At 38.3% G+C, this 24,934-nt stretch overlaps 1 protein-coding gene across 4 annotated transcripts in view; it reads right to left on the reverse strand.

Annotated features, from left to right (window-relative positions):
- RGMB (repulsive guidance molecule BMP co-receptor b) overlaps positions 1 to 24,934 on the reverse strand; it is a 1,123,009-nt gene that overhangs the window by 175,940 nt on the left and 922,135 nt on the right. For all 4 annotated transcript variants that reach the window (XM_087861962.1, XM_045808346.2, XM_087861964.1 and 1 more), the window contains one exon: positions 18,547 to 18,643. The gene's annotated coding sequence lies outside the window, so the exon portion shown is untranslated. The remainder of the gene's footprint in view (positions 1 to 18,546; positions 18,644 to 24,934) is intronic.

The following is a 24,934-nucleotide window of genomic DNA, read 5'->3' on the forward strand; positions in this document are numbered from 1 at the left end:
ATTTTAAAAAATTAAAAATAGAACTATTCTATGATCCAGGAATCATGCTACTATCTACCCAAAGAATATGAAAGCACTAATTCAAAGAGATACATGCACCCCTATGTTTATAGCAGCATTATTTATAATAGCCAAATTATGGAAGCAGCCCAAGTGTCTATCAATAGATGAATGAATAAGAAGAGTGGTGTATGTATATATATGTGTGTATATGCACATACATACATATATACATATATATAATATATACAATGGTATATATAAAATATATAATGGTGTGTCTCTATTTTCTATCTATCTATCTATCTATCTATCTATCTATCTATCTATCTATAATGGGATATTACTCAGCCAGGAAAAAAAAGAATGAAATCTTGCCATTTGCAACAACATGGATGGATCTAGATGGTATAATACTAAGTGTAATAAGTCAGTCAGAGAAAGACAAATACCATATGGTTTCACTCATACGTAAAATTTAAGAAACAAAACAAATGAACAAAGCAAAAAAGACACAAACTAGCAAAGAAAAAACCAGGCTGTTATATAGAGAACAGACGGTTACCAGAGGGGAGGTGGGCAGGGAGGTGGGTGAAATAGGGCAAAGGGATTAAGAGTCCAGTTACCATGATGAGCACCGGGTAATGTACTGAATTGTGGAATCACTCTATTGTATACCTAAAACTAATATAACACTGTATATTAACTATACTGGAATTAAAATTTTTAAAAAGGAACTTGACGGATTTGGTAGCAGATTTGAAGAGTAGAAGACAAGATAGGTAACTAGGAGACAGATTATTAGAAAGTAGATAAGCCAACTCTAACAGAAAAAAGGACTAAAATACATTAAAAATGAGCACTAGATCCACCTGGACCACAGTGGAAAGTTCTGAAAGACATACATTTGGAGCACCACAAGAAGGAGGAAAGAGACAGCAACAATATTAAAAGAGATAATGGCAAAGTTGATGAAAAGTTAAATCCATAGATTCAAGGTTCGTGAAGCCCAAACAGGATAAAAAAATAAAACAAACAAAAGAACAAAAGGAAACTAGACACACGGTGATAAAAGCGCTGAAAACCAAAGAGAAGAAAAAAAAAAGCAGCCTAAGAAAAATACATCAGATCTTCAAAAGGGCAACAATAACAAGACAAACAGGAGATACGGGAGCAATAACTTTAAAATGCTTAGAGAAAAATGCCAAACAAAATTTCCAGCCTAGAATCCTATTCCTGAGGAAATATCTTTAAAAACATTTTTTAAAGAAAATAAGCTTGAGAGAATTAGTCATTAGTGGCCTGTCTTAAAAGAAATGTTAACAGACTTTCTTTAAGCAGAAAGAAAATGATTTTGGACAGAAACATGGAAATGGAAGGAGCACAGGAAAGAATGAATAGATGGATAAATAGAATCGAATACTGATTGCTCAATATGATAATAATAATGTCTTTGGTATTTGAAAAATACGTACAATTAAAATGCATGAGAGTAATAATGGAAAAGACGGGAGGAGTAAATGTAAAGTGGTTAAGATATTAGGATTCTCAGGAAAGCAGAGAAAAAAATTGTAATAACTTCAAATCAGTCAATGAAGCATGACATATTTTGGCCTATAAACATCCAAAGAATTTAAAAATAGTGCATAATTGACTTAATATGGAGAAAATGTAAAAATCTAAATATTTGATTAATCCAAAAAGGGGCAAGAAAAGAGAAGAACAAGGTATATAAAAAAGTTGCATTAAATGGAAAAAGTAAGATGGTGATCTAAACGTAGCCATGCAGTAATGTCATTACATGTAAATGGACTCAATGCTCCAAGTAGAAGACTAAGATTATCAGACTAGTTAAAGAAACAATGGGATTTAAGTATATGCTTTTTATAATAAACCACAAGTATAAGGAGAGAACTGTTTAAAAATAGAACAAAGGAAATAGATGTACTTTGTAATCAGCAACAAAAAAAATAGTGTACCTATACTAATATAAGCCTAAGTAAGCATTAATAAAAATGCATTTGTAGAGATCAAGTGGGACATTTACAGAAAGGGTAAAAAATACAGAAAGGTCCTAAATCTTGTTTTAAAAGAGATTTTAGGGGCGCCAGGGTGGCACAGCGGTTAAGCGTCTGCCTTCGGCTCAGGGCGTGATCCCGGCGTTATGGGATCGAGCCCCACATTAGGCTCTTCTGCTATGAGCCTGCTTCTTCCTCTCCCACTCCCCCTGCTTGTGTTCCCTCTCTCGCTGGCTGTCTCTATCTCTGTCAAATAAATAAATAAAATCTTAAAAAAAAATAAATAAAAAATAAAAGAGATTTTATTTATTTATAAGAGAGAGAGCAAAAACAAGTGAGAGGGAGAGGCACAGGGAGATGCAGACCCCCTACTGAGCAGGGAGCCCCATGTGGGCTGATCCCAGGAGCCTGAGATCATAACTTGAGCTGAAGGCAGATGCTTAACCGACCTAGCCACCCAGGTGCCCCAAAGCCCTCAATCTTTAGGTACTCAATATTATAGCTTCAACATAATAAAACACACATTTACAGAACTAAAGAAAGAAATAAAAAAATCCACAATCAGCCTTGGGGACCGAAGAAACTCTCTAAATATATAATAAAATACTCCAAAACAAAATCCATTAAGATTTTGATCTGAAGAGCCAGTGAACACAATGGTCTTTTTGACATACATAGAAGACTACACCTAATAAGACCAGAATAAAAATACCTTTAGTGAAAATACAATATTCACAAAAATGGACCGTGTGATGAGTCATAAAGCAAATTTCTAAAGACTGAAATAAATAGGAGTATGTATTTTTACCTCAGTGGAATTTACCTAGAAATCAGTAACAAAAAATCATCTAGAAAATCACTAACTGCTTGAAATTTAAGCCATAGACTTCTAAATAAAGCACAAGGCAAAAAAAAAAAAAAAAAAGTAATGATGAAAATTAGGAAATTTTTCAAAGTAAATGATAAGGAAGATGCAACATTTCATAACAAATGATAATTCCATGAAAGAACACTCATATTCTCTCAAGCATTATGTTGAGCAAAAGAAGCCAGACACACACAAAAGAACACCATGTGATTTCATTTACATAAAGATAAAAGTTCATAAACAGGCTAAACTCATACTGATGTTAGAATTCAGAATGACTCTTTCCTGGGGTGGGGGAGTAGGGTATTTGGAGGCGTTACTAGGGAGGCTGCTAGAAGACTGGTAATGTTCTATTTCTTGATACAGGCACTGGGTATATTCATTTTGTGAAAATTCATGTTATACATTTAGAATTGGTGCACTTTTAAAATGCATATTTTACTTCAATTAAAAGCTTGGTGTGTGTGTGTGTGTGTGTGTGTGTGTGTGTGTGTGTGTGTTAAAGCACATTCAACTTCAAGGTGAATGTAGTCTCATTGAGGTCATTCTTGTATTTAAGAGTCAACAATGCTTTGGGTTAAGTTTGAAGTGAGGGAGCTAAAAAATGCCACAGCCAGCAGAAGCTGAGGCCTTGAATGTAACAGGTAATTGTTCAATTCTTTGCCTAAATGGAGACATGTAACTGTAAGTCTTCCCCTGAAAACAGTTCTACTCTCTATATTTTATACTGATTATCTCTAAAATAGCCCTGCATTGTCAAATGGGAGAACAGATGCAAGTATACATATTGGATTACCGTGATTTTAACTGAGACACAAGGTTGAGGAGCTCTTTTTCCTTCTTATACAAATATTTAAAAATGCTTCCCCCTACACTAGGGGGAGGTTTAGACAACTGATGGGAGAAATTGTTATCGTACCTGATTTAAGAATTACTGATCACATAAAACTGACCATAAAGGAGATTATGTTGTTATACTTCTACCAAAATTTAAGAATCAACTCTTATTTGAGATTAACACTATGCTTTTAAACTGCTTCGGCTGAATAATCATGCCCATACCCACGGTGATACCAAGTAGTGACCTGGGTCACTAATATAGATGGGACCAGGTAATCATCCCTTCTCTAGTAAAGATGGCTATTTTACTTGCTATTCTCTTGCCTGTGTTAAACAAATACATGTTTACTCATTCATTCATTCATTCATCCATCCACCCGTCCATCCATCCATCCATTCTGATGTCCATTATGTGCCTTGCTATGTTTGGTGCTGGAGATATAATAAAGAATAGGAAAGACACAGCAGTAATCCTCACAAAAGTTATAATCCAGCCTGACAGAGACACAAGAAATTTATAATATACATTGAGAAATATGGATTTTGTTTATCAGACAGATATACTCAAACCCTCAGCTTTGTGTCCTCTCTTATAGGTGAAAAATGTTGGGCTCTCTGCTGTCAAATATAATATTTGTGAGTTTATAATAAAAACTATGAATTCCTTTACTATGAAGAGAGTAATAGGATTTCTGGAGAGACTCCCAGTATATAGTGGACATGGGTCATTGGCCATCAAGTAGCTTTTAAGTAGTTAATTGCTTTTTATAAAGCTGTATTTTTATCGTATCATAGTTTTATATTAGCATAGTTTCAAGGTGAATAGTTCTGTACAGCTTATTATAAGAACTATTCCCCCACCTCCTTTCTCCTGTCCCACTCCATCATTCCTGCTGTCCTTGGACAACCATTTTAATTTATTAAGCTGTTTATTATTTTTCTCTTATTTAGTTATTATTATTATATTTTGTATCTTTGTTTATAGGATTAAAAATTACAGATACATTTGAAGCTCCAGTATATTCCTTTCCAAACTCATTATTCTCCCTCCCTCCCCAGAATCAACTACCACGTGTTTATGATTTTGTTCTATGTCTACACATCCCATAAAGAATATATACTATGGTTTTATAAGAGTGTAATATTATTTGTTGTAACACTGCAATACTGTAATATTTCCTATTATAGAATTTTTCCAGCTTTATCTAGGTAAAATTGACATGTAACATTGTGGAGGTTTAAGGGGTACAATGTGCTGACTTGATAAACTTATATATTGCAAAACGAATTACCACCATAGCCTTACCTAACAATGCTATCATGTCACATTGCCATTTCCTTTTTGTGCTGAAAAGATTTAACATTTACACCCTTGGCAACTTGCAAGTATATAATACAGTATTTTAGCTATAATCACCATGTTGTACAATGGATCCCCCAGAATATACTTATCTTATACCTGGAAGTGTGTACCCTTTGACTAACATCTTCCACTTTCTCCCACCTGCGCCCGCCCCCCCCCAGCCCCTGGTAACCACCAATCTATTCTCTGTTGCTGTGAGTTTGGCTTTTTGGATTCCACTTATAAGTGACACCACCCAGTATCTGTCTTTCTCAGTTTGGCTTATTTCCCTTAGTGTAGTGCCCTCAGGGTTCATCTAAGTTGATACAAATGGTAGGATGTCCTTCTTTCTCATGTTTGAATAGTATACACGCCATATTTTCTTTATTTTTTCATCCACGGATGGACCCAGGTTGTTCCCATAGCTAGCTAGGCTTTTGTGAATGCCGCAATGAACATGGCAGTACAGATCACTCTTTGAGATCCTGTTTTCATTTCTTTTGGATATATAATCAGAAGTGGGATTGCTGGACATATGGTAGTTCTATTCTTATTTTTTTGAAAAAACTCTATACTGTTTTCCATAGTGGCCGCATCAATTTATATTTCCACCAACAGTGCACAAGGGTTCCCTTTCTCCACATTCTTGCCAAGGTGTATTATCTCTTGACTCTTAAATGTTAGCCATTCTAACAGCTGTGAGGTGATACCTCGCTGTGGTTTCAATTTGCATTTCACTGATGAGCAGTGACGTTCAAGACCCTTTCATGTACCTATTGGGCACCTGTATGTCTTCTTTAGAAAAATGTTTATTGAGTTCCTCTGCCCATTTTTTAATTAAATTGTTTGTTTTTTTGCGATTGAGTTGTATTGAGTTCTTCATATATATTGGATATTAACCTCTTATCAGATGCATGATTTGCAAAAATTTTCTCCCATTCTGTAGTTTGTTGATAGTTTCCTTCGCTGTGCAGAAACTTTTTGGTTTAATATAGTCCCACTTGTTTATTTTTGCTTTCGTTGCCTTTGCTTTTGGTGTCATTAACTGTGCGAAAATAAGTAAAAACCTGGATTTCAAATGCTTCTTTCATTACATTTGCCTTTGTGGAAGAAAACTTCATTTGTCGATTATTTGGACAAACTTGAATAAATCAGTTTTTCCAGTACAGCCACCCTATATATTTGACCACTGATAATGCAAAGCCAATCATTGCTCAAAATGGTTATCATAATTTATGCTGGGTTATGCTGCCAGACATGTTCCACTAAGATTCTAAAAAGGAAGGAGCCTGGAAACAATTTCAGAATAGACTATATATTATGAATGTCATTAATAACGGTAAGAATGCAAAACAAATCGAGTTGTGAAGACACAGTTCTTTCCTTTTATGGTCAACGTGTGAAACTTTGCGGTGCTGCACGGGATTAATAGGAAGCTTGTTATTGCACACATTAAAAATAAGAAAGCTCTTCCTGCCAGCGCATAAGCACCTGCAAGGATACAGCAAAGGCTTCATGCTGTTGATCAGGGGGAGGCCCTCTCTTCACAGAACAGCTGCCTGACATGCAGCCCAGCCCAAACTGTGCCTCCCTTGCGTTTTGAAAAAGATGATGCCTGCACTGAATGCACAGGCACACAATGATGGGAGTTTTGGCTTGTAGTGGCTCTGGCTGAGTGACAGATCTTCACTGGTGGAAACCGGACAGACATACCTCCTCTGTATCACAAACTCCGAAAACTGTTTGAGACGCATAGGTTGACATTCTGCTTAGTTTTTATTTGTTTCCATGGAAAACATGACACTTGAGGCCGTTCTGTTTTTATTGACCCAACTGAGATTTTCCATCCTGCTATCTTCTTTCTCCTCCCTTTTTCCTCCCAAGGATAAATTTAAACAAAATTTCTCAGTGATTTATATTGCTCCGTGGTCTCCAGTACTGTTTTACAGAGATATTTTTATATACGCAAAGTTTTTTTTCTTCACTGTCTCCAGATGATAAATTGACTCTCATGGAACTGAGAATATTTAATTTAATGTCCAGAAAGTTCTAGTCAAGTTGAGACAACTTCATGGATAAGAGTTTCAAAATCTATCTTTTAATCTAGTACAGTGAGCTCATTTCTGAAGAAGCATTCAGGGAGTAGAAGGCTTTACTTATCATACTAATTCTACTCATAATTTCTGATTTCTATTTTAAAAATATGGAGAAAGTGTCATTTATTGAAAAACATAAGGTTTTGTTTGTTTCTGTTTTGTTTTAGAACTTGTAGCCTTTTTTCTCAAGCTTCTAATAACTGGTAGAATTCATAAACAGCATCTATACCAATCTCTAAAGCTTAAGTTACATGTATCTGACTCTAGAGTGGTTAGAGAAAATACAGAGCATCCAGTTAAATTTGAATTTCAGATAAACAACCATTATTTTTTAGTGTAAGTATTCCCAAGGATTATAATTTTATTTGTGAAATCTGTCAACCCTATTCTGCGATGCTGTTTTTAACAAAAGATAGTTTGGGTGTCAATGGCTCAAATATTATTAACTACAGCTTCAAAATGAGGTTTCATGGGGGTGTGTGATAAGACCTATTTAGTTTGCTTTTGAGACACATGAAAAGCTGCAGTTATTTATGTGTCTCAAGAGAAACCTTAAAACTTTGGTAAGGTCTTCATTTTGTTTGTCTTGCACTTTACTGCTTCAAATCTACATTTTCTTCGGCTCCCTGCACTAGTGGTTTATGTGGCCATCATAAAGAAAAATAGGCAAGCCTGCTGATAGGCAACCCGGTGCAAGATCCATTTCTTCAATAAATGTGTATATATATATATATATATAGCTTCTCGGTTTATGAAATCAGCTCCTCTGTTAACGTGCTTCTCTCCCACATATTAATGATGAAGATTCATAATGATTAAGGAACAGCTGTTGTTGTTGTTATTAAGAAGATAATCTAGTACACACATTCTGGAACCAATGGATCTGGGTTTTAATCCCAGCTCTGACATATTTTAATCGCATGGCTTTGGAGGAGTTGCTTAACCTCACTATGCCTCTGTTCCCAAATGAAGGTAAAAGTGGTACCCACCTCACAGGTAACTACCTCATGGGATTTAATACGCGAATGTATCCACATGCTCATAGACCCGTGTGCAACACGCAGCTGATGCTATGTAAGCATTTGTTGTTGATATTTCTTTGTTTGCTGTCCATGTGTAGTTAATGTGTCAGGGTTTTTACACATATTACTAAGTTTAATCCTCAGAACAATCATCTGAAGTTAATTTTATTAATGTATTTGATAACGTTATGTACTTTGCCTTGCCATTAGAGACAGAACTCGAGCCCAGTGCTTTTAATCAGCCTGTTTTCCTATAGCATGCTGATCACACACGCACACACATACACACACTGTCCCAGGATGTGAGGGGCTTTCTGTAGGGCATGTTCTACTCGTGACCTAACTAAATCTATATAATGAATTCCACTTAATAGGTAATAATGTTCACTAATTCTGCTGCCTTTTTCCTCCTTTTGTCAAGGCAAGACTTATGAAACCCCGAGGTCCTGCAACCCACCTTTTTGTGGGCTGTTGCTTTTGCTTGTTGTCTTTATCAAGTAATCACATTTGCAATTGTGTTACTTGGCAAGCGCTGAGACTTCTCTTGATTATGAACTATCCCTAATGGTTCTTGACATTTGACTGGGGCTTCCTTTCGCTGCACGCCAATTTACTTTTTCATCCATGGGTACGCATTCACAAGCACGAATGCAAATATGCACATGCATGTATATGTTACACTTATTGTTCAATTTAGTAAGAAACTGCTTACAAATTTTCTGGTGATACAGATTTCAAGAAAACAGCAAAAGAGGATTGTACATTCACATGTTGGATGGTGAAGTGATGACGAATACAGAGAAAACATTTGGGGGAATTCAGCAAACAGAGATGGCTAGGGGTGTTGCCTACCAGTCAAATGAAAATAAAGGAAGTAACTGAAACTGCGCAAACACGTTAAAATCCATCGAAACCTTGTTTTAGAGGGATGTTTCAGTCAAAGAAACACACTGCAAAAGCACGTAGATTGGAAAATAGAACGATCCTTTTAAAAAACTTGAGTTTATCAAAATACTATGAGGAAGACATTTGATCCTTAGAGATTATTTCTTGAAGAATCATTTGTTCTTAGCTCTGCTAGTAACCTCTTCTAGATGTTTCTGTTGCTTCTCTCTCCTTCATAACAACAGGATTCCCTCCTCCTTGCTCTGGATAAAAATTCCCCTTCCAACCTTCTCCCTGGCCCTTCAAATCTCCTCCTCCCTCTTTTCTGCAGCCACTATGCTTTAGTCACCCCCTGCCCAGCCTCTAGATTATGCATCACACTCGGCAGTCTCTGTCATATCCAGTCCCCAGTGCACAGAAGGGGGTGAGAAACTGTGCCGGCAAAATGAGGGCCTTCTCGGAGAAGGGGAGGGAAGAAAGCCCAGGAACATTCAAATGCTAATTCTTTCTTTCCTTTTCTTTTCCTTTTTTGTGCTGCTACACTTTAAATACTTTGAAGACACATACAAGGCAAAATTCTTTCAAGCATCATTGCAGAATGAAGTAAATGCAATTTATATTTACCCGCCCTCCTAGTGCACCCAAGTATAAGCTCCTTATGACACTGATCCTTTTTCTTAGTCTCTCTTTCTCTGTCTCCCCTTCCCTCTCATTTCTCTCTCTCTCTCTCACAGACACACAGACACATAGACATCCACACAGAGACACACAGGCACACACAGAAACCCAGTTCTCTTCTGCTTACATTTGAAGCTAACCAATGTACCCAATTTATTTTGCAATGTTGATCACAGGCAAATGATCCCTAACCAGTTCTAACCCTTCATTTGTAGGAATGTTGTTGTCTGAAAAATAGCATCAAATTACCACAAAATAACAGAGATGTGACAAGAAGGTAAATATGAGATTTATAATGATGCATTTTTTATAGTTTTTTTTAAAAAAAAGATGTGCCATACAATCAAGAATTTGGTTTCTATACTCTTACTGTAAACAGAAGTTTGGCACTAGTAATGTAAAGATTTAATGTTTGTAATGTGGGAAGCAAGAAAAGCAAGTGGAGAAATTTTGATGGGCGAAGAAAGTTGTAAAATATTAATATTAACAAGAATAACTATCATTTATTGAGTACTGACTTCCTGCTAGAAACTGGGACAAGTTTTCAACATACATTATCTAATTTAACCCTTAGATCAATACTGATAGAGGTATTGGTATCCCACTTATATAGGGAGGATCTGAGGTTTATATGGATTAAATGTCTATCATCTATCAAATGGTGTATAAATTGCAGAGCTGGGATTCAAATTCATCTCTACCTAAGCTATTGTTGTGCTTTAAACGTTATGGTGAGTGTGTGTGTGAGTGCGTGTGTGTTTGTGTGTGTAATATATGTATACATATTTATGTCTACACAAATACACATAGCAATTGCCCCCATGGGCAGTTTGCGATTTCAGATAGGGAGACGATGCCTAGGAGGTGAGGACAGCTTTCTGTGAGGGGATGGGATAGATGGTCATAGTGCAGCTTGTCACATCAGTGTGTTTGGAGGCTGGAGGATTACGGAGTAAAGGGAGGGCACCTTCACATTGGGTTCTGTCACGGGTAGCAGTTCATCACTCTCTTCGCTATCCTTTCCCAGAGGCCTGCTCTCACAGCTTCATCTGCTTCTTTACAGTGAGTGTATTATTTTCTTTTCACTGATTCATACCTGAGTTCTTTGGTTTTCCCCTCTCGGCATCTGCCTTCAGTGTTGAGCGTCCTCGTTCACTACTGTGTCTGCCCATCAGCGGATGGTGGTAAAACAGAAGGATACGAGCAGGGAAGTGAACACTGTTTCACAGCTGGTCTTGTAGGAGGGTCTGTGCAGAGTATCACAGAATTCCCAGGCACTGAGCGCTGCTCCCTGTGGTTTATGGGCGGCCTAAGAGACCCTCATTCCCGAAAGAATGGAATAGGGAACCAGGCTGGTCATGCTTTAACACAAACCTTGTCTAACACCATTTGGTACTATGAATAGTGTCTGATTTTCATTAGTCTCGGACGCCTCTTATGTGAACATCAAATAGCAAAATGCGTCCCGAAACTTCTGACATGAGGATAGGACTATAATTCTATATTATACATTCTCTTCAGTTAGAGGTATGTCCAGGGGCCAAAGCACTGCATAGAAAGTCAGGCACATTGGTTTAGGTTTCTAGCTTGGCGTTCTAATGATGGTGTTGTGGAATCGCTTCTGGTTTTGACTTCCACTGACAATAGGAAAGCGTCAGCATCACGGCATCCCACATTTGCTGGGTACCCAGAGTCATATACAGGATGCAGTGGGTTTCACAGCATTTAGACATGGTCACCAGTCTTCCAAACGTACTGTTTAGTGGGGAGACAAGCAGACCACTAGAGAGTCGGAACCCTAAATAGGTACATTAGCGGTTCCCGTTGTTGTAAGCCTGTGACGTGCGAGAGGGCAGGACAATCTACACTGCTGTCACAAACTTTATTCCATGAAATGGGACCTCTTTCACCTTGTAGTAGAGGGCTTTCCTGGAGTCTGGAAGGTATATTAATGATGACGCAAAACGTGTTTGTTGTTTTCAATAATGCTTGAAAATGTTGTGTTGTAAACATGGAACAGCCAGTATAACAAGTATCAATTCTCGGGTGCCTGGGTGGCTCAGTCGGTTAAGCATCTGCCTTTGGCTCAGGTCATGATCCCAAGGTCCTGGGATCGAGTCCTGCATTGGGCTCCCTGCTGAGCAGGATGTCTGCTTCTCGCTCTGCCCTTCCCCCCTGCTCATGATCTCTCTCTCTCTCTATCAAATAAATAAATAAAAATCTAAAAAAAAAAAAAAAAAGATCACCACGAGTATCGTTTTTTCACTTTCTCATTTAGTGGTTAGAGGCTTCAGTGGAAAAGAAAAGAAACTACACATCATTTCTACAACTCTTGGCCTTCCTTTATTTTCTCTCCAGTGTGTAGGCTAACTTGGCAGTGACAAAGTGAATTTCACAGGGAGAAATGGGAGCTCTAGAAGAAGGGCCATCACACCTCCGTGGGCATTAGCGCCACTTGGCCGGCTTCACACAAACAGCTCTCCATGCTCCATCCCCAGAGTTTCTGCTCCCACTGGCCCAGAGTCAAAACCCCCAGTTCGCAATTCGAACAACTTCCCAGGAGCCAGTGGTGTCGCGGTGTCGCTTTTCTGGGTACTACCCTTAGAGTGGAACTACTACCTTTAAACACAGGAAGGAAGATAATGGGGGAAAAATGCTTTTCATGTTGGAATGTTCTCCTGCCTTCTTTCTGAAAAAAACTGAACGAAGAGGAAGGACCAAATGTACCATTTTTAAAAAGTTCATTCTTTTAAAGCAATATTAACAGTGCAGAGGAGACTTAGAAGTTTTGATGGGAAGTCATAGTCCAGAACGATTTCATTTGAAGATACCTTTTGGTGCTTGTGTTTACTTATTCAGAGGAAAATGTTTCACTTTTTTTCCTTCTTTTCCACTCATTTTTACCATACTGATGTGTCTTAGGGAAAATGATAGAAATGATAGACATTACATTCTACCTCCTAAATACTAAAGTACAGTGTGTATGTATAAAAGCATAAAAACATTTGCCTATATAACCAAAATTATTACACCTGAAAAAGTTGACAATAATTACTTAGTATCATCTAATACTTATTCCATATTCAAATTTTTTAATATTATCCCCAAAATGTGCTTTTCAGCTGATTTGTTCATACTAGGATCTAATCTAGGATAAATATTTTATTTAGGAGTGGTGTCATGTAGAATTTTTTTAGTTAAAAAAAATAGGAGCACCTTGGTGGCTCAGTTGGTTAAGGATCCGACTCTTGATTTCAGCTCAGGTTGTGATCTCAGGGTTGTGAGATTGCGCCCTGTGTTGGGCTCCATGCTGCGCATGAAGGCTGCTTAAGATTCTCTCTCTTCATCTCCCTCTGCCCCTCCCCTGCCCTCCTCTCCCTCTATCCCTCTATAAAAAGAAAAAAAAAATTAATTATAAATAAATAAATAAAATAAAATTTTTTAGTTTAGAAGATTTCTTTGTTTCATGACACTGACTTGACAAAAAGAGAGGATCATTTATCCTGTAGAACATCTCATTCTTCTGGATTTGTCTTGCATTCCTGTGCAAAGGCTTAATTAAATCACAGTAAATATTTTGGTAGGAGTAGATACTAGCTTAAGTCACATACTCCATATTGCATTACATTGGGGAACACAGATTTGGGTTTCCCACCATTTGCATTGCTTTGACTGCATATGTTGATGACTTCCTAATCATCCACTCTAATTTTGTATTTTCTCCTCATGACCAGGAAGTAATCTGTATGCTGTTACTTTAGTACTACACGGACGTCTGGTCCCTCTGTACATTTTTCCTTACGGTTTTATTTATTTATTTATTTATTTATTTATTTATTTATTTATTTATTTATTAAAGATTTTATTTATTTATTCAACAGAGACAGAGACAGCCAGCGAGAGAGGGAACACAAGCAGGGGGAGTGGGAGAGGAAGAAGCAGGCTCATAGCGGAGGAGCCTGACGTGGGGCTCGATCCCAGAACGCCGGGATCACGCCCTGAGCCGAAGGCAGACGCTTAACCGCTGTGCCACCCCGGCGCCCCTCCTTACGGTTTTAATACCACGTGATAATTCTTGCCAAAATCAATAATTTCATTAAGGTTTACAAAGTGGTACTTTATTAATTCTATCACTCCTTCTACATATATTAGCTGGCATTCTTTTAAAATTTGAGCTTTTGCTTGCAACCAAAGCTATTTGGTCACTTAAGATGTATTCTCCACTGGAAGCTTAATCTTGCCCATAATTCACCAATTTTCAAAGTAAGTCACTGGTTGAATTGAATGTCTCAAACATTGACAAGTCAGATACTCAAGCTTTCTCTAGAAAGCATCATTAAAAACATATTGATTTTCATAGATGAATTGTGGCTCAGTTGTCTACCATTATTCTGAAAATGTATTTACATGACAGGAGTTAGCTGTCAAGAAGCAGTGAGCTGAAGACCAAAAGGACAATTTATTATGACAGGAAACAGGTGACCACTCTGTCAAGAAAACTCAAGGCGTCCGATTTTCTTGTTAGCTGTTTCTGAGTAAAGCATTCAAGGAAGATGCACCCAACCAGTAAAGTACTGACAAGCGAGAAAATACATACCATTTGCTTTGAGAGGCATTCGTTTCTACATGGCTTAATAAAGCCAATCCAGATTAGGGAAGAGCGGCCACTAATTCTTACTAGTAGAACTAGTATAAGAAAGCGTTAAAAAGGATGCAATTTTTGCATGGTTTGAGCCTATTTTGGGAATGGTGAGGGTGGAAGAAATGCAGTTCTTTATTGTATTTATAACCATGCTGAGTTTGCAAAAGGAAAACAGACTAAAGTCATTAGATGAATATAGCTATGTACTCAAATGTAAACACAAGGAGAATGACTTATATAGAGGTCTTCAGCGTTTTTTTCTATCTCCTAGAATTTATTTCAAAACAAAACAAAACAACCAAAACCAAAAAAAGCCCAGGATTGCAGAATTAGAAACCATCTCCTGTTACCTCATCTTAAGGTAAAAAGAAGTACCAAGTTATTTTGGTAAAGCTGCTGGTGACAGTCATAGTCATGGGTTTTAATGATGTAGGTCCAAGTAGTTGAACTTCTAGCAGAGGTTTTAGAATCATCTCTCTTGGATGTTGTCACCCCTTCCTTTTGTACAAGTCTTGCATCTCTTTGGTTTCTGTGCCCTGATTGTCTGAAGAAAGTGACCATGGGATTTGTTGATGTAAACAGTCCTCCGTCTCCCTTTCCCTCCCTTGCTGGAGAGCCAGGTATTCCCTGGAAAGTCACATAGCACACTGGTCTGGATGAGATTTCAATAGGAAATGCTTGGATCCTATGCATTCTTAGACCTTTGGCCCTGAACTCCTTCTGCTATACTGACCTTAAACCCGAGCCATGCTGATACCTTTCATTTCTTCTAATACTCTCATGTCTGTTGTCTAGTTTTAGAATGAGTTACCAGTTTTCCAGAAATATGGGCAAAAGTACTATCCTGAGAATTTTCCAGCTTGAACTTTCTGAACACACAAGGTTTGTCGGTGTGGAAAGTGGACAGAAAATGGTACTGCAGAAGAACAGTAAAGATAATATTATTTCTTATTCCAGAATCATTTACTGAAGACTTACTATGCAGCATGAGGAAATAGCTCTTAAACAGTCAAATATGATATCTGTTCTCTACCAACTGTCTTATTCACAGATCACGACTATTCAAAGCAATTAAGTCTATTAAGATAGAAAAATGTTTTTGCTCTTGTAGGTAGGGTCTTCCATTTAACTTTTATCACATTCAAAGAGTAAGATCTAAAATGCTTCCAAGTCTCAGCTTATTGCGGTTATATGGGCCTTTTGAATTGTCTGTCATTCACATTCTTATACTCGTTTATTTATAGCAAAGAGCTTATGATACCGCATAATTTCATAATAACAATCCAGTGATTCATGTAGCTCCTTGCTAATTTCACTTCCTTGTGTATACTTTATCTTTCATGCAAGGTTCAAATTTGCCTTTGAGACTATTACCTTTGGTTTAAAAAGACAGGGGAAAAAGAAAATAGGAGACACTTTGCACCTTTGTGCAAAAAATGCTTTGAATACATTAAATATTGTAATTAAATTGGTAACTCCAAGAACCCTGCAGTTGTTTTAAGAAAAATTTTTCCCAGATCTATAAAAATAAGAAATAAAAGTGCCATGCCTGCTAAGGCTTTTGAAATCAATTAGCTGTATCTTACAGCCAATGAACTCTTTTGTTGGAGGTTTTGATGTGTGAGTTATGTCAACTTCAAAAGGAAACTTCTGTGGTGTGGGATGAAATATCATTTTAAGAATTTTAATTCTGTTTCAGTTCAGAACCAGAGGCAATCGTACTTAATATTCTCTGCATTGGCAAAGTCTTTGGATTTAGATAGCCATGACTGTTAAAAATAAGAAAGTTTAAATGAGAGTTGGAATTGTACAGGGTTTCTTGCACAAAAGTTATACTCTTCCAGAATTCTTATTCCTTCATTAGAAAGGGAGAAAGCTTCAACATTTTCTAAACCTTGGGTAAAAAACAAGATACAGTTGAACAAGAAGGGTTTGAACTGTGTGGGCCCACTTATTCACAGATATTGTTTTTTGGATAAATACAGTACAGAACTGTAAATGTGTTTTCTCTTGTGATTTTCTTAACATTTTCTTTCCTTAGTTTACTTTATTGTAAGACTACAGGATATAACATATAACTTACAAAATATATGTTAATCAACTGTTTACTGGGAAGGCTTCCAATCAACAGTATGCCATTGGCAGTTAAGTTTTTAGGGAGTCATGAATTATACACAGGTTTTCAACTGTGTGAGGGGTTGATGCTCCTGGCCACGATGTCGTTCAAGTGTCTACTGTATCATAAGCGAAAGCATCATTTTGCCTGATTTTATTACATCTGTTCAGAAAATTTGAGATCACTTGCAAAGTACTAGATATGAGGAGGAATTATCATTCAGGAAATCTTCCAGACACTTCCAGAGATTACATAGGCTCTTAAAGTGTCTCCTAGGAAGGCCTGCTAACCGTACTGCATAGATAATGAAATGCAGGGACGTGTGCCACAAAAGGCAATCTCACTGTCCTGGACTCCGTGCTCATAACTCTCCCTAAGGACTCATTCTGGCTCCTGACTTTCCCTATTCCCTAGGACCTGCGGCACAGTGGGAAAGAATATTTATTCCTTCATTCTCTAACCTTTAGTCTGATGCCAGGGGAAGATGCTCAGTGTCCCTTATAAACAGATGGTGCTATACCCTGTATCTGCTGGAGTAGAGCTGAGATGTCCAGCTGGAGAAGGCATTATGGCCTCGGAACATAAGCCCATCCTAAGGTGAAACAAACCTGAGAATCACAGAATTCCAGGCTTTGGAGGAAGGTCTTTTATGTTTAAGAATTTATCCTCTCCTCCCCCATATTAATTTCCCATCTGTGGTTGTGCAGTCAATTTGACTTCATTTAGCTCCACTATGTTTTTAAAGCCACTGTGAGAAAAATCTCTGCATCTCCCTTTAGGGTCTCCCCATTGGTCCTGCTTGGAAAATCAGATAATTCTTTCAGTTTTGATAGTCTGTGTTCCCATAATGCTGTGGGCCTTAGCTTAGTGGTGCCTCTCTTCAAGTGAGATGGGTTCCGTGGGACCCCATGGTTGTGGGACATAGTAATTTATTCGACAGACATTTATGGAACGTCTAGTAGGTGCCAGACACTGTTTTAGGTGCTAGACAGACAGAAGTAAACAGAAAAAAAAATCCCTGCTCTCACAGATCTCATATTGTTCTAGGAGAAGAGAAGACAGATGAAAGGAAGAATTTAACAAGTATGGTCTGTTAGGTGGTAATATGTGCTGTAGGAAAAAAAAAGACCAGTACGCAGGTTGCAGTTTAAAACTGAGTGGTCAGGAAAGCCTCACTGAGATGGTGACTTTGAATAATAACCTGAAGGAGGTAGAGGTGAGGAAGCTCATCAAATATTTCAGAGAAGAGCATTTCAGGTAGATGAGACATCAAGTTCAAAGGCCCCAAGCCAGGGTTACTGAGGACTGGCAAGGAGGTGGGACAGAACAGCAGTGGGGTTGGGTTGGGTCTTATATAGGCAACCGTAATAATAAACTTGGCTTTTATCCATACTGAGCAAGGATGTCATACCTTTGACCAGAGGAGTGGTACACTTGAACTTACCTTTTCTAGGATGACTCTAGTTACTGTGTCAAATGTAGACCAGCAGGGGCCATGAGCAGAAGCTGAGAGGGCAGTTAGGAGGAAACTAATAACATGGATGGGATGTGCTGGGGGCTTAGAGCAGGCTGGCAATAGTAGGGGTGGTGAGAACTACTCAAACTCCGAATATATTTTGAAAGTAGAGCAGATATAGTCTGCTGAAGGCTTAGATATTGGGTGTGAGAGAAAAGAGGACTCAAAGGTGGCTTCAAGTTTTTCGGCCTGAGCAACTGTAAGGGTGCAATTGTGGCTTATTGATGTGGAGAGAGACCTGGATTAGAGTCTCTGTCAGGTCCTCAGAGTGTGACTTTGGGAGCACAGCTAAACCACTCAGTGCCTTCACCCCCTGTTTTCACTTATAAAACAGGATAACCTTATCTACCCTGAGGTAGGTACGAGAACTAGAGATAATGTATTAAAAGCCTGCGCACAGCGCCTGATACTGGTGGGTACTCAGTAATATCTGGAACTCTCAGCATTGCTGTCCCTTAGGAACAAAAGAACACATCTTGGTTTCCCTGCATGACAGGCCTTCAGATAGTTAGAGATAACTCACGTGTTTCCTCCGAGTCTTCTCAGAATGAATTCCGTCTTCGTGGGGGCTGGCTGGTTTCTATGACTCTCCTTGGTACACGTGGGCTTGAAGTACTCTCCTAGTTTATAAAAGGAATGGGAAAGAGTTAGAAAAAACTTTGCTCAGTTTTCAGTAGTGGGCTACATGGTCAGAAATCCACGTGGTAGCAGACCACATTTCCCATCTTCCACCCTCCAAGAACAATTGTGAATGGAGAGGCTTTATTATGGATGCACTTGACACAAATATAAGTCAGGATAATGGGAGTCACTATTTACACGGCTTTTCTTGTATCTGTAATTCTATCCCCACTATATTCAGAACCCATACATCAGAGGCATGAAGTTATTAAGGCTGGAAGCTTCTAGAATTGTACTGTCCAATATAGTAGCCAGTAGTCGCATGTGGATATTGAGCACCTGAAATGTGGCTGGTCTTAACTGAGATTAAGTTTGTAAGTTTAAAATCTGTATGTGTAAAAAACATAGACCCAGATATTGAAAACGGTATGAAAAAAAGAATGTAAAATATCTCATTGATAGTTTTTATATTGATTATATGTTGAAATGATAATGTTTTTTATATATCGGATTAACTAAATGTTAAAATTAATTCCACCTGTTTCTTTTTATGATTATTTTTAATGTGGCTAGTGCCATAATGCCTCCATTTTAGTCCAACTAAACTTTAACACTTCCAAGTTATAAAATCCATTCCAGCCAGCAACAATTGCAATTACTTCTGGTTCTGAGTATGCCAGAGTGATCCTCCATGGCTGTCAGTCATGAAGAGACTGGTGGCTTTTCTAGCCTCTCAGTCCTGGGAGCTGGCTACATAGGCAAAACGTTCTAGAAAGGACAAAAACAGCAGATGAGTTCTATTTGGCTGAGAAACATGTGTTGAAAGCCAGACAGCTGGAGCAAAAGCCTGAACACTTAAGAAAACAGGGAAGACCATACAGAATCAGACTATGTCTTTGGTCTCATTCTTTCTTTTTTAATTAAAAATTAAGGGGCTGGATTAAATAGCTCTTAAAGCTGTGTCTAACGCTAATACTTTATGTTCTGCCTTCTTCCTTCTGGTGCCCTCTCAAATACAGTGAAATAAATGTTAACATTCTATCGGCCATGGTGCAGATTACGGCCTTCTGAAAACTTTTCACGGATATCAAGTCTCCCACTCAGCATGTAGGCATGGCCCAAATTTTAAGCTCTGTTGGCAAAGCAAAGCAAGGAATTAGGTAGACCAATATGTAGAGAAGACGACCTAGAGGTTCTCTTTGACACAGGCTGGATACTCACAGTCAACTATAATTTCAATGTTCTTTATCCAGAAAAAAAAATCTTTACTAATTTATCTAAATAATTTAATAAACTTGATGATGCTTCTAAATTACTTAGCACAAAGCCTGAAACATAGTACACATCTAACAGGTGTGTTTTGTACTAGTAACAATGATAGTATTTTAATTTTTTTGTGTCTTTCCAGTGCAGTGCTACTCTATATTCCGTGAGATTGGCCAGTCTATTAGGCCCCTCAAAATGCACAGCAACACTGACTTAACTTGTTAATAAACTAGAACTTCACACCTGCTCCCAGCAGTCCCCAAAGGCCCTATGAAGTAGAAACACAGCTGAAATGGCCCAGGGATTGCTGGCTGATTTTTAAATCCTCAGCATTCATGTTGGTCACACATATATTCACACTGCCAAATGAAATATATCTTTGTGCGAGAGCAAAGAGGTTGAGGTAAGCTGGTAGCTTGGCTCAGAGATGCTTTTATGCTTTTCATCCTTTCCCTCCCTTCATTTCTACTTCAATCCAGAAAAGCATTCGTGACTCCCCATATATATTGTGGACCCAGCAATTTCGAGTGAATCTGTGTGTGGGTTTGTAGTAACTGTTTGTCTTGAAGGCTGGGGAGCAGGCGTGTGCACACATCCAGCTGTGGATATGCTCTGGTGCCTGTTTGCCGAATCACATGTTCTCTCTTGGTGCTGCATTTCTGACGGGCGAATTGAGATCTATGTTCATCACTAAAAATTTCTCTCCTACTGCTTGGTATTTAATTTTTTTTTTAAGTAATCTCTCTGCCCAACGTGGGGCTCAAACTCAACACCCCCAAATCAAGAGTCACATGCTGTACTGACTGAGCCAGCCAGGCACCCCCTAAAATTTTTAATGTCAGTAAGAATGGATACATTTTTACAGCCTATACCAAAGTCTCTAAAGTATACTCTGAAAATATTCTAGAAGGATCTAAAGCAATTCCTTGGAATTAAAAGAACAAAACCCAATGTTCTAGCTATTGCAATTTTGCCATTTTACGTTTTCTTATTTTATGTGACTACAGAAATACATATAAAATACACATATATTTACACATAAAATATATATATATAAATGCACTTGTGTGTGTTTGTACGTAATCTTTGTTCCTCAAGAAGCGGCCAAGACTTTTCATCAATTTTCATTTTATTTTCTAGCTGTGATGACCATGGATCTCTGTTTTTCCCACCAGAATGTAAGATTCATGAGGAAGGAATTTGTTCAATCACTCTCTATCTCCTGTCTCTATAAAAGCACATATTAAATACCATATTGAGTATAGAAGAAGCCTAAAGACTGGCATGGAATAAACATGGTGTAAAAAAATAACTGCTTTTAAAGGACAACAGAGACACTTGTATGTTGTTCTTAAATTTGAATGTATGTTAGAAGAACTGGGAGTTTGTCAAAAATTCAGATTCATATTAAGTCCTCAGAGATTTTGGTTCTGTCTATCTGGGGTAGAGCCCAGGATTTTATCAAGCAACAACCTGCCCCCTTCCCCTTCCCACAAATCATTCTGAGACAGGTGGTCTGTTGAACCACACTTTGCGAAACACTCACTGCCTTATTATCTGCTTTTTATTTCTATGTATTGCATAACGAGTATTCAAAGCTTAGTGACTTTTGTTTCTCTCCCCATTCTGTGCTAACATTAATGGAAGGACTTCACATTTTTTTTTTCACCTCTTTATTCCCTATGTTAGAAACACAAGCGTTTGGCCAACAATCATAAAAAGAGGCTGCCATTTACTGACAGAAGCTTACGAGGAGTTGGGGCTGACTGACATCAGGAAGTGTGACCAGGACACAATGTGACTGGCCCGGTTTGGGAGAGAAAGAGAACTAGTGAATCTGCTTGGAAACAGCAAAGAGAGAGGAAATGAGATTTGAAAGAAGAGCAGAAGGGGATAGGAATTGTTGGAGACAGACCTGCACTGCGTGCTAAGACAGGTGTTCGGGAGGGTCTCGTGACAGAAGCAACAAAAGGAGAAGCCATCAGCTTAGGGCTTCAGGTTGAGGCAGAGAAGTGAAGCTGTGCCTTGCATTTAGGGCGTTGTGGCTGGGATTTAGCCAGAAAGGATCTGGCATCCCCAAGGAATTGGAAATAAGGGAAATAGCTGGGCTAGCCTGAGTATGAAACAGGTTGGAACTAAAAAAACAGGCTCGCACGTCGTGATTTGCCAAGTTGGACTCTCTGACTAAGCTGGGTAGTTCCAAGTGGTCTGCCTGTGGGCGCACTGGGCTCTGAAGAGAACCCTCCAGAAGGGAACTGTTTTTATTTTATTTTTATTTATTTGTTTTTATTTTAAAATGGCTTGCTGAGATAGAATAAAGTACAGACCAGAAGTGTGGGGGCAAGATTGTTGAAATCAAGATTGTAATTAAAAGGCTGCCTTATAAAAAGAAAAAAAAAATGAATCTCCTTGGCCCTTGGAAGTGAAACTGGTAAGCAGTGAACAGGGAGATTTTGTGCGTGTCCCTCGGGCGCTTGAGCACACAGCTCTCGGCTCTCAACGGTGCGAACTGAACAGTGGAACGGATAACTGGCGACCTCAGGACACTCTCGCCTAGAGCAGTGGGTGGGTAGACAAGATCATTTTTTGAAATGATAAAGTCACATTTTCTGCTCATTCCACTCACAACTGAAATAGTCTAGGTGATTCCAGTAAGTGTGTGAAATTACGAAAGAAATGTAAATCTCAGCATATATTTTTGTTTTTCTCATTTTATAGGAAAGCATATAGCCTTTCCAAGGATAGAAACTAACATCCATACCAAAATCACAAGAATACATTCTAGCTCTAGAATTCAATGTCTGAATAGATTCTAAATATAAGTGAAAGGCACATGTAACAAAAACATCTATTTAGTAGTATAAGATATGATGGCTAAGAGTTCATGCCCTCAAGGGCTTGCAGTCAAGGAAAAACAAGATAAATCCCAAACCTTGTTATGGCTCTAGAATCTAGAACCAAGACTTAAAGTTATTTCATGTAACATTTTAATGAAAGGAAAGAGAAAATGTCTTGGACTAGATTCTAAGTAAGGAACTGACAAAATGCATGGAATCAATGACCATGTTTCCACTGGACACATGTATAGGAACAGCAAAAGTAGGGAGGAATAGGTCAATTACAAAACTGCCCCAAACAAGTGCCCGTCTGTGTGGCTTGGGCACTGAAAACAACTAGCGGTATCCTACAGGAAGTTAATACATTCAGCACCTTCCCCTTCCCTTTACGATGAGTTTTAAGTAAAATCTCTCTTCATTTATTGTACAAATGATCACTGTTCTCTGCTATGCTCTGTGCTAGTGAGAAAAGGAGGATAAATTAGATGGGATTCCTGCCTTCAGGGAGCTCAAATGTAGAAAGCTATGGTGTAAGGTAGGAGACTTGAAGGGCTTTACAGAGGTTCTGGTAGGGTGATATGAAGGATCATAGATCAGGTTGAAGTCAGGAAGGCTTCACAGAAGAGGTGGAGGGTTTGAATTGGACCTGAGGATAGATACAATTGGACAGGGTTTGGAGAGGTGGTGTGAGCTCTAGATACAGAAATTCTAGCAGGATTGAAGACAATGAAAGGGAAAAAAAAGCAGGTTATATTCAGGGCTGACCAATGAGTAATCTGGTTTGCTTGAGACAAATGGCTCTAAGGAAAGGCACAGTTGGAGAGAGAAGTTGAAGAAATATTTGAATAAAAAAGTTGACTGATGAGCAGAATTTGATTATTTACTTAGTCTAGAAAGTTGACCCGTAGTACAACCAGGGGAGAGAACATGCGGAAGAGGATTTTGTAAAAATATGGCTGAGTCTTTCTCTGTAGAGCGGCAGTTGCAAACTCAACTAAGAGAGGCTGCTAAGTAGGGTAGATGAGCGAATTGAGCCGGGAGTAGGAAGAATAGCAGCTGAAGGGGCATGATCGTGGTCAATACATCCTTGGCCTGCAGGTCAGGAGGTGATCGGGACCAGGCTGAAACATGGCTATGGAGATGGAACACATTACTTCTGAAAATGACAGCTGCTAGGCAACTCTGGACGCTCGCTGCCTTGTAGAAACCGAGGTTCACTCTGACCAAATATTGAAGAGAAAGTAGAAGCTCATATTTTCTGTTGGCAAGAAATTCAAATTTTTTAAGAAAGTAGACCTCAGCATTGTGTGGGCCAAATAAAATAGGTCTGGAGGCAGCGAGTTTGAGACCTCCGATGACTGCTTAGGAGCCCTTAAAGAAAGGTGGAATAGGGAAGGGACTTATACGTGAAAAGAAATCAAAGCACGGCATTGCTAGGAATAGTCAGAATAGCAAAGAGCCATTTGGAAAACCCCCAGCTTACTTGATTATTTGTTCAATGTCTGTCTCAGCAGACTATAAACACCTCAAGAGTGGAGACCCTCCCTGTTTTGCTCCCTGACACCTAGAAGAGTGCCTAACATAACATGGGCATGAAAGTAAATATTTATTGAATGGACATTATTCTTAGAAATTTGTCCTTAAGGCTAATGAGAAGGGCTAGATTCTGGGTTTTTTTTTCCCTGCTTTACTTTAATAGAGGAGTATACTGATATGTGAATAATTATATTAATGACTTATAATTTTATCACATCGATATGTTGGTAAATATATCATTTTTGTTTTCAGCAGAATCTTTTCATATACATTATGACAAAGCCCTCAGAGTTTATAACCTAGCTAGAATCTCTAAAATAATTGTGATCATTACGTTCTTCTAATCAGAATGCATCAGTGATCCCTATCACCTACTGAATAAAGTCTAAACGCCACATGATTCAAAATTACTTCCATGATCTGGCTCTTGAGTGTTTCCTCAGTTCTATCTTTTCTTTCTATCTCCCAAACTTGGAATAAGTGAGTAGGAAAGTGTCTTTTGGCTGCTGAGAAGAATCATTAGCAGATTTTGATTCTGAGAAGAATTATTAGGGGACACTGTTCATATTTTATAGTGGTCGCAGAGACACACTGAACACCAGGGCATAGGATGTGTTACCAGCTGCCAAAGAATCATGTAAAAATTGGGCA

Source organism: Ursus americanus, chromosome 5 (genome assembly GCF_024610735.1).
Source record: "Ursus americanus isolate L20-20 chromosome 5, mUrsAme1.1.p, whole genome shotgun sequence".
NCBI classification, from domain to species: domain Eukaryota; kingdom Metazoa; phylum Chordata; class Mammalia; order Carnivora; family Ursidae; genus Ursus; species Ursus americanus.